A 10,450-nucleotide genomic window follows, 5' to 3' on the forward strand; every position below is an offset into this window, starting at 1 on the left:
TGGGGATAGCAGGATCTCCAGACTATTTTCTGCACATTCTTTATATTCTGTTCTCAAATGCCTCACAAACAGGACTAGGATGCACAACTCTGTTTCTGAGATTACACTTAAATTATGATTATTTTTTAAATGGAAGGCAAGCACAGTGCAGTAAGAAAAGACCTGGCCAAAGAGAGAAGAGCAAGCCTGAAGATCTCAGAGCCTGTGGGATATCTTTGTATATGAAAGGAAATAAGGTACACCCGAACAATGAGCAAAGGAATATAAATTTTTTTTAAAAAATTAAAAAGCAGACCTTGGATTCCATACTCAGGGAAGAAGATCTTGACAACTAATTTGCCAGTATTCCCATAAGAGGAAAAAAAAAACCTAATCCACCAGAATTCCAGTCTCATGATTGCCCTATGTTTGGGACAAAGGAGACAAAATCAGAGAAGCTGAGGATGCCCCATCCCTGGAAGTGCTCTAGGACAGGTTGGATGGGGTTTGGAGCAACCTGGGATAGTGGGAGGTGTCCCTGCCCATGGCAGGAAGAAGGTCCCTTCCAACTTAAACCATTCTAGGATCCTATGAAACCCACCTGCTTCAGCTCTGAAAATGATCAACAGGAAAATATCTGTAGTGAGAGTCTCAGTTTGTTTTTTCAAATTCAAAGGTGCCCTGTTTTACACAAATATTGCAATCCTGTTTTCACCACTTGCTAAGACGTCTCTCCAAGGGGCTGGTTTGGACATTTGGCTAGGACAGAATCCATTCATTTTCAAAAACCAACCCATACTTATAAAGCCTTCCCTTGGTGCATGATCAAAATTTAGGAGGGCTTTGGAAAGCACACTGTTGTTCTCTGAAAGAGAAGTGTCAAAAAGTTTTGGACAGCATTTCTCAGGCTTCCACACCCACATTCTGCCACCTACTAGCACCTTTGAGCACTTGCTGTTAATGGAAGCTGAAGGTCCTTGACACTGAGAAATCAAGTCTCTAACATGCAGTAGCCTCAACACAATATAAGCACCACTATTTTAATTATTTTAGAGTTTTACCATATTTATCATGAGTAAAAGTAGATTTAGTAAAATTACTTGATTTTGGACCATCACTGCAGCTCTGGATAGCTTTAAAACCTGCATGGGATGGTCTGCAAGAGGATGGGGAGGATCAGGAGGTTGGACAAACTTCCCTGATCACAGCTATGAGTATTCACCATGACCTCATCCTGCCCACATCAATCCCACAGCACTTTTGGCAGAGAAGAGACTAAAATTTTAAATTCCTTAAAACAAAAGCCAAAATTCCTAAAAATTTTAAATTCCTTAAAACAAAAGCAAACAAAACCACATCCAGTATTATTATATATATATTTGAGGTTTATATATATGGTCTTATGCATTATATTACAGAAATTAGTTGTTCATTTAATAACATATGTATATTTGTAAGCTTAATTTTTCATACTTTTTCCCTGAGCATCCACAACCTGCAGCAGAATAATTGGGACTGACATCAGGGTCACCCAGCATGACAGGCACTCAGGTAAGGGAGCAGCTGGAGATTACCAGGCACACAACAGAAGACATTTAATACACTTGGGGAAGGTAAATCACATCTCAAGCTATGTAACACTATGTCTAAATTTGTATAAATCAGGTATTTAGAAATTAGGAGGTTCTCATGAGAGTCTAGATAGCGAACAGTGTCACAAGGGATCACAAATCAATTGTCTTTGTGGGGAAAAATACAATGAAAAGCTGTATTAAGGTTTGATTCAGTTCAGTCAAAGGAAAATCTGAAGCCCTGCAGCTTCCAACAAGAATTTCTGTCACGTACAGGGTGATATGAAACAAGGTGCTACCCAGCACTGCTCCTGCAGCCTCATCAACCTCCCCCATCTCCAGATGCATGGCAGCATTTTTATCTCCAAAATCAGAAGAACTTGGAGCATGGTGAACATCTCCATGCTGGGATACGGGATGCTGCAAAGCATTGGTCTCTTCCAACCCAAACCGTTCTATGATTCAATGAATCTAAAATTGAAGCAACTATTCCACAACTTGTCAACCCAGTAAGACATCATCCAAATCTTCCCTGAACAGCCCAAGAGGATTTTGTTCCTCTAAGACACCCCAAAAACTGGGGCACACGAGCTGGGCAGGCAGCACCATTGCATGAGGACTGTGGTGACAGTCATGAGATGTCACCTGTCAGTAAATCACAGAATCACAGAATGGTTTGGGTTGGAAGGGACCTTAAAAATCACCTCATTCCAAACCCCAGCCATGGGCAGGGGACACTTTCCACCAGGTTGCTCAGCTTCTTCAGCTTAAAGCCATTCCCTCTTTTCCTATTACAAAAAAAAAGGGAATTTCAAAGTGGGGGAAGAAGGATGAAGAAAAAAAGAATTCCTGGCTTTGTATGGGATTTTTTACAAAGCAGCCATTAATAGCAAGTTTGGGAGTTCCCCCATACCATATTTGAGTCTCTGGCATCTCACACAGCCCAGAAATGGGTTAATCCAAAAATCTGGGTCATAACACCTCCAAATCTGCCTGCTTTTTCACATGTAGAAAAATAAAGGAGGCACCTCCCTCCTCCACGCAGAAGCATCAGAAGAAGATTCATTAAAAATGGAAAAAAAAAGCAACAGGTTTCAGCAATGAGCATGATCAAAGTCTCTCATGGAAGAAAAAATGTTTTATTTTACAGAAATAAGAACTATGGCAACAGCTCTGGAATAAAATCCTACAGCACGGCTGTCTCCTGCACTCCTTTACTCCATGCACCAGATGATGGAGGAGTCCTACAAGGGGAAAAAAAATACATGGCCAAGTTATTCAAGACCAGAATGACAATAAATGTATACAGAGAGGAGAAGGAGGACTAATAAAGTCCTCAATAACCTCAAAAAATCTTATTTGTGCAATGCCTGGCTTTGCAGCATGGGGAACAGTAGAGAAAGAACAAAACAAACGCTACACAATGAAGAGCATCAAACATTTTGCAGTTATTTTCTGCTTTTATTTAAGAAAGAGATGACAGAGAGGGTGAAGAGATCATCAGCTAAGCCAACATCAGTATTTACTTCCAAAAAAAGGAATTTTACAAAAAAAAAAAATTAGTAAGTATAGGTATTGCAGCCATGTTTGACTTCAATCAAGGAGTAGCTGGAAAATATTTTCCAGATTTTGCTTGCACATCCCAGCAGATGAACTGACAACACATCTAAATGGCCCTTGGGAGAGCTTTTCCCCACAACTCTGCATCCCAGGAAAAAAAAATTCAAAAACACCTGCTGATATACCATTTCTTCTTATTTTTGTACCAATCTTCAGGATATATTTAAAAAGCAACTGATTATCAGTGCAATCTTTGTTTTTTAATGGACACAAAAAATGGACATAAAAAAAAAGATAATACATCCTGCCCCTTTTTTATTTTAGTTAAATGCTATTTTTTCTATCATCAGAAACACTGCAGAGATGTGCCCATGCACTGCAACAAAAAGATGGCACCTGCCTACTGAATTTCCTGACTAGTGACACTTGGAAGAAAAAGAGTTTTAAATAGAAACCTCCCTGCAAGTGTTAAATCAGATTAATTTAACTCTTGCGTTATTTTAATCTTAGATGCCACCATTTGCAAGGCAGCAGGAAAAAAAAAATAGGGAGTAGGATTCTTATCTTGACCGTATTCTTTGGGAAATGCAGTGCATTATTAAAAACCACAAATATCATTTCTGAGAGCAAAATACAGACACTTCTGGCTATTTTGTAGTAGGAAAAAAGCACCAACATTTTATGAAGCTTTGTGTTCACTCAGCATCAAGTGAAGGGCAGAGCTTTCCTCCAGCCTTGTGGTGCCCAATGCCACTGCCAAAAACACCAATGCCAGTTTGGGGCCACACTTTGGATTTGCACGTGGCAAAAAGTGTTCTGCAAAATACAATGCACTTTGAAAGGTTGGTGATGCTGCTGAGGAAGAAGTTCTTGCAGAATTTCCCCCACAAACACCATTACGGAGGTACACTCTGATACTCCAGTTGTGAGTTAGGCTCATGCTTATATAATGGATTAAATTATTAAAATTAATAATTAAATAGCTGGATTAAATTTAGACTGAGGAGGTCATGCAATAGGAAAATACACACATTCTAATTGTCAGGAATCATGGAATGGTTTGGGCTGGAAGGGACATTAAAGATCATCCAATCCCCTGACACGGGCAGGGACACCTTCCACCATCCCAGGTTGCTCCATGCCCCATCCAAAATGGCCTCAAACACTTCCAGGGATGGGACAGCCACAGCTTCTCTGGAAAACTTGTGCCAGGGCTTCCCCACCTTCACAATAAGGGATTTCTTTCCAATATTGAATCTAAACCTGCTCTCAAGGGGAAGATATTTTCCTCACTGTATCACTCCAGGCCCTTGTCCCATGTCCCTTTCCAGCTCTCTTGGAGCCCTTTTAGGCACTTTAAGGGACCCTCCCTGGAGCTTTCTCTTCTCCAGGCTGAAAATCCCAGCTCTCCCAGCCTGGCTCCACAGCAGAGGGGCTCCATCCCTCTGATCCCCTTGGTGGCCTCCTCTGGACTTGCTGCAACAGCTCCGTGTCCTTCCTGTGCTCTGCAGGTGGGGTCTCACCTGAGAGGGGCAGAACAACCCCCTCAGCTGCTACCCACCCTGAAAAGGATGTAGCCCAGGACACACTTGGATTTTTGGGCTCCACATGCCCAAAAACAGCTGGGTCATGTCCAGCCTCCCATCCACCAGCACCCCCAAGTCCTTCTCCACAGAAATGCCTTCAATCTGTTCATCCCCAGCCCACACACCAGAGGTGGAAATACATGACCAACCATTCCCTGGGGGTGGAAAGATTCATCCATCCATCTATCCATCAACCCATCCATCCATCCATCCATCCATCCATCCATCCATCCATCCATCCATCCATCCATCCATCCATCCATCCATCCTCACTGGGACCAAACCTGGACACACAAGTCCTTCCCAGTGCAATCAGCCCCTGGCAATGACAACTCCAACCCTAAATAAAACAGAGGCTCCTCCTGCCCACCTAAAACCCTCAGGTCTCACCAATTTCCAGCCCTCTGAAGCACCAGCAACCCTTGGAAGGTCCATAAAAACCCAAGTGAGAGGCACCCAGCTCACCCCACTGCCCAAAGCAGGTGAACTGTAGGAAGGAGGATAATAAAGATGGGAAAAGTAAATTACAAGTTTTTAACAGTTCATTCCACTTTCATCGAGCAGAATGTGTTTATGGTACAGGCAAGGAATCGAAAGTATTATTTTTATCTTGATATTATTTGCCCTTTCACACTTGCTATTTAAATATTCCTGAAATCCTAGAAGAACCCACAATTTAAAATACCATTTTATACATATATATATTTATATATATATATATATATGGAAGGGGAAGCACAGATTCATTCATTTTCACTTCCCTCTTTTTCTTTTCAATTACATTTTAAGTGCTGTAATATCAATGTGCAAATTTATCAAGACACCGAATATTTATTTTTCCTCCACTCCTGCTAAAGATTCTCCAGACCCAGAGCAGGCAGGGAGACCTGGTCACACCAGAGGGTTGTGTGATGAGGAGTAAATAATAAGAGGTTTAAAATGTTTTAAATAAATAAATAAATAAACAAATCAAAAGAGCTGTGAGAAAATGAATGAGGTTGCTTGCAAGAGAGGATGGGAATAAAATAGTGTAATATTGAAATCTCTGTTCTACCAGTCTCTTTTAGCCAATCTCAACTAAATTGCTTAGAGAATCACAAAACACTTTGGGTTGGAAGGGACCTTTAGGTTCATCCAGCTCCAATCCCAGCCATGGCACACCTTCCACTATCCCAAGTTTCTCCAAGTCCTATCCAACCTGGCCTTGAACATATTCAGGGACTGGGCATCCACAGCTTCTCTGGGCAGCCTGGTTCATTGCCTCACCACCCTGTAACTCTTGATTTAGACAAAATAACAGGAAGAAACAGGGATAGAATCTGAATCAGAAGCCTGGATCAAGCAGGACACGTGGCTGCACTGATTAGCACTACATTAGTAGTTAAGCTAATTTTTAGTTGCATTAATAAACAAAAGCAAACCAGGAAGGTGGGAGGCCTTGGAGAGCTCAAGCAGGGTGATTTGTTGTGTGAATGACCACTGGAAAGTGGGAATCAGCACATTTAACACCCTAGAAGTCCACAAGCCAGACTGAGGATGAGAGGGAAAAGGATGATGCAGCTGGCAAAGATGGCAGAGCAGGAAGGCAACAAGGGGTCAGACAGCAATGCACTGACACATCAGGGATTTAAAAATCTGATTTTGCATCTACACAAAGAAGAAGGATTTTCCAGAAGGGCACAGAGTGATAGGAGAAGGGGGAATATCATTGAGGTAAAGGAGGGGAGATTTAGGTTGGATTTTGGGAAGGAATTCCTTAATGACAGAGTGAGGAGGCCCTGGCAGAGGCTGCCCAGAGAAGCTGTGGCTGCACCGTCCCTGGAAGTGTTCAAGGCCAGGCTGGATGGGCTTTGGAACAACCTGGGATAGTGGAAGGTGTCCCTGCCCATGGCAGAGGGGCAGAACCGGATGGTTGGTCCCTTCCAACCCAACCCATTCCATGATTCCATGATTAACACTCCAGACAACACCCAGAGTTCAGCCTGGAGATGAGATGGAAAAGGGCATCACAGCTGGGGAAGACAGAAGAGCAAGAGAGCATCCAGGGGTCAGACAGCAGCTGGGCTGAGTCAGTGGGGATTTAAAGACCAGAAACACCTGCAGGGACACCTGGATCACAGCAGAGCTCAGCAGGGCAGGACTGAGCACTCTATGTTCACAGCCCCATTGGAAAGGGAAAAACCAGTCTGGAAAAAGGGATAAAAGCCTGATAAAGTATAAACCTTATTGCTAAATTAAAAAAAAAAAAGGGTGGGGGAAAACCCTCACATTTTAATCAATCCTTCCCACTCTGCAGCACACAGCCAGTAAAAATTTAGGATTCACTCTGCTGAATCCTAAATCCTTTGTGCAGAATAAAGCACAAAGCAAAACTTGGAGCCGCCACCCCACGCAAGCGTTTGCAAACAAACATCTCCTTGTTCCTGCAGCACTCCCAGACCTCAAGCTCCAAAATGTCACAGACAACTTCAAATGCTAACAAGAGGAGGGTTCTACAGGGCGTATTCGGCGTGCTGGTGGCAGAATGAAACGTGCTTTCAGCTTTCCAAACCCTCTGCTTTTTGAAATGCACACAAAGACAGCGAGCACTTCCATGGGAACACGAGGTTTTCCCAGCAAAGTCCACTCCAGCGCCAGATGCCGGAGGTTAATTGTACCCCACAGCTCAGGGGAGCTTTTATTAAAAGCTTCAAACCACAAACACTTTTCCAACTACAAAAGCAACCCAAAAAAAAAGTTTCTGCAGTCAGCTGAGGGCCACGGCAGAAAGCGGCGCTTTGTACATTTAAAAGTGGTTTTATTTCCTCTCCTTGTACTTCCAAATCCATCCCACTGCCTCAAGCTCCTGAATTAGCCTGGAAGGAGGAAAAAATAATAAATAAACAACATCATGCCCTCTGTGTTGTTAAAACTGAGTAAAAACCTGGCAGGTGACAAGCCAGGAGCAGTTCCCAGCGCTGTCATTGTGCTGGAAATTGATAAATCAGGATTTCTTCCTGAGCAGCTGTGGGACAGTGGCAAACTGGATGCAGGGACATCCCATCCTCACCCAGTCACCGGTGACATGGGACACAGGTGTGGTCCACAGCACCCTGACACATGTCCCTCCCTGTCCCCAAATCACTCACTGTACACATAAACCGCTGTGCAACAGCAGCCACAGCCCCAAATTCCCACCCAGAGACCTGTGCCAGCCCCATCCCCACGTCACACACCCCCAGCTTGTGCCAGCCGAGCTCTGTCCCCATGTTACACGCTGCCCCCTGTGCCAGGGCACTCCTGTCCCCATGTCACATCCCCCTGGGCTAGCCCTGTCCCCATGTCACATGCACACCCCAAACTGCTGTGCTAGCCCTGTCCCCATGTCACATGCACACCTCCAACTATGCCAGGCCATCCCTGTCCCCATGTCGCACACATACCCCCTGTGCCAGTGTCACCATGTCACACACCCCCTGTGCCATGCCCTGTCTCCATGTCACACACATACCCCCTGTCCCCATGTCACACACACACCCCCTGTCCCCATGTCCCCATGTCACACATATATCCCCCGTCCCCATGTCACCATGTCACACACCCCCTGTGCCATGCCCTGTCACCATGTCACACACACACACACGCACACACACACCTGTGCCATCCATGTCCCCATGTCACACACCCCCTATGCCATGCCCTGTCCCCAAGTCACACACACCCGCCTGTCCCCGTGTCCCACACACCCAGGCCAGCCTGTCCCCATGCCACACACACGCAAAGCGCCAGCCCTGCCCTATCCCCCTGTACACACCCGCGCCACCCAGCCTGTGCCAGGCCAACGCTGTCCCCATGTCGCACACCCACACACAGCGCCAGGCCATCCCTGTCCCCGTGCCACACGCACACACGCCTGTCCCCGTGCCGCACAAACCCCCGGCGCCAGCCCAGGCGGGTTCCCGTGTCACACAGCCCCGGTGTCGCCGCTCTCCGTCCCCCCCGGTCCCGGCCCTGTCGCCGCCCTGTCCCCGCGGCACGACCGCCGCGCGCCCCTCACCTGCCGCCGCGCGCCCGTCACCGCCGGCACCCAAACATCACGTGACCGCCGCGGCCCCGCCCACCGCGACCACGTGTGGCTCCCTCCCCCCCCATCGTTGTAGTCCTCATCCCATTAGTAAAGCGTGTCTCCTTCCTCTCTTTGGACTAAAACTCCCAGAGTGCATCGCGACGAGGCGTCCCGTCCCCTTCAAGCGGCAACCAATCGGAGAAGGGGACGGCCCGAGGGGGCCCCGCCCACCTCTGAGCACCTCCCTCTTCAGGGCGCGGCCCGGGGCCGCCCCTCAGGAGCCGCTCCGCTCCGGGCGGTGTTCCCTACTCCACATCTCCTCATTCTCGGTGCCCTCCTCACCTTCATCCTCCTCAGAAACGGCTGAGGGGGCTGGGGGTGCTTATTCCGTAGGGAGGGGTCTCAGGGGGCTCCTCATCGCTCTACAGCTCCCTGACAGGAGGGTGTAGCCAGGAGCGGGGTCGGTCTCTTCTCCCAAATAACGATAGCGTAAAAAGAAACGACCTCAAGTTGCACCAGGGGAGATTCAAGTTGGATATTAAGAAAAATTATTCACTGGAAGGCTGGTCAATAATTCTAAAGGGCAAGTAGTGGATTCACCTTTCCCTGGAAATGGCAAAATAAAGTGTAGATGTGGCGCTTGGGGACGGGGTTTAGTGGTGAATTTGTGTGAGTGGTTGGACCCAGTGATCCTTCAGGTCTTTTCCAGCCTTAATGATTCCGTGATTCCCTGACAGGTCTGTGCCCTCCTTCGTAGCCGCACAGTGCCCAGGGCACAGCTCACAGAAATAAATGAACAAACCCCACCAACTGTCTGCTGCTAAAGGCACTAATTCTCTCCAAAACACCACAAATTGCAGCCCGGGACTGGAGGTTCACCCAGCCCAAGTGCTTTGATAGAGCAGTCTGGAGTACAACTGTACCTGCGAGGAGTTTGCTTTTTATTTGCCAAGCGACAGCAGCTTTACGTGGTGGCTGGCTTGCAAAAGGAGTTATAAAGAGGATTTTCTTGATAGAGCCTTTAACCAACAATTCATTTTAACAAGGGACTGACAAGCCAGCTGCCTGTTCAGAAATGGAGTTCTGCACCAGTAGCCCTGCTAAAAAAAGCTTTAAAAGGGCTGAGGGGCCACCTGAGCCTCCATAACTTCAGGGTTTTACAGCACCGAGCTGTTTCCTCCATCTTTTGCTGCATTGATAATCATTTATTTCTGTGGACTCTGAGGAAAATCCCTTAGGAGAAGGGACATAAAAATATACTGTTAACGAAATACAGCTGTCTGCTTGTCACCTGCAAAATCCTCTGACTACAGCTACATGTGCAACGCCCTGTGTCTTGCTGGGTGTTTTTTGGTTTTTTTTTGAGAGGGATAGAAGAACAAGTTAATCCTGCAAGAAGCATAGATTACATTTCAAAAACCACTGTGAAAATTTCACAGTAATTTCCAGTACAAATCATATTTACCTCCGGCGTGAGCCTCATGAAAGTAAATAAGAAAAGAAATATATAAACACGTGCCAGTATAAAACAGCCCAAGTATTCCAAGGGACAGCAATCATAAAAATTACAGTGGGATAAATCTCATATGACTGCTTTGGTTTGCAGGCTGCATCTTGCTGGTTTTGCATTTTGGAGCTGGAGAAATACTGCTTAATCAATACGTGCGTTATTCATACAATAATAATGCTGCACGTTCTCTCGGGACATT

General features: G+C 46.0%; 1 protein-coding gene across 8 annotated transcripts in view; it reads right to left on the reverse strand.

Moving 5' to 3' along the window:
- TSNARE1 (t-SNARE domain containing 1) overlaps positions 1 to 8,786 on the reverse strand; it is a 448,830-nt gene extending 440,044 nt beyond the window's left edge. For 2 of the 8 annotated variants that reach the window (XM_064398995.1, XM_064398901.1), the window contains exon 1: positions 8,733 to 8,778. The gene's annotated coding sequence lies outside the window, so the exon portion shown is untranslated. Of the gene's footprint in view, positions 1 to 8,732 lie in introns of all 8 variants that reach the window. The other 6 variants (XM_064398939.1, XM_064398985.1, XM_064398977.1 and 3 more) reach the window with 5 other exon arrangements.
- Positions 8,787 to 10,450: the final 1,664 nt, after the last annotated feature.

Source organism: Passer domesticus, chromosome 1 (genome assembly GCF_036417665.1).
Source record: "Passer domesticus isolate bPasDom1 chromosome 1, bPasDom1.hap1, whole genome shotgun sequence".
Classification (NCBI taxonomy): Eukaryota; Metazoa; Chordata; class Aves; order Passeriformes; family Passeridae; genus Passer; species Passer domesticus.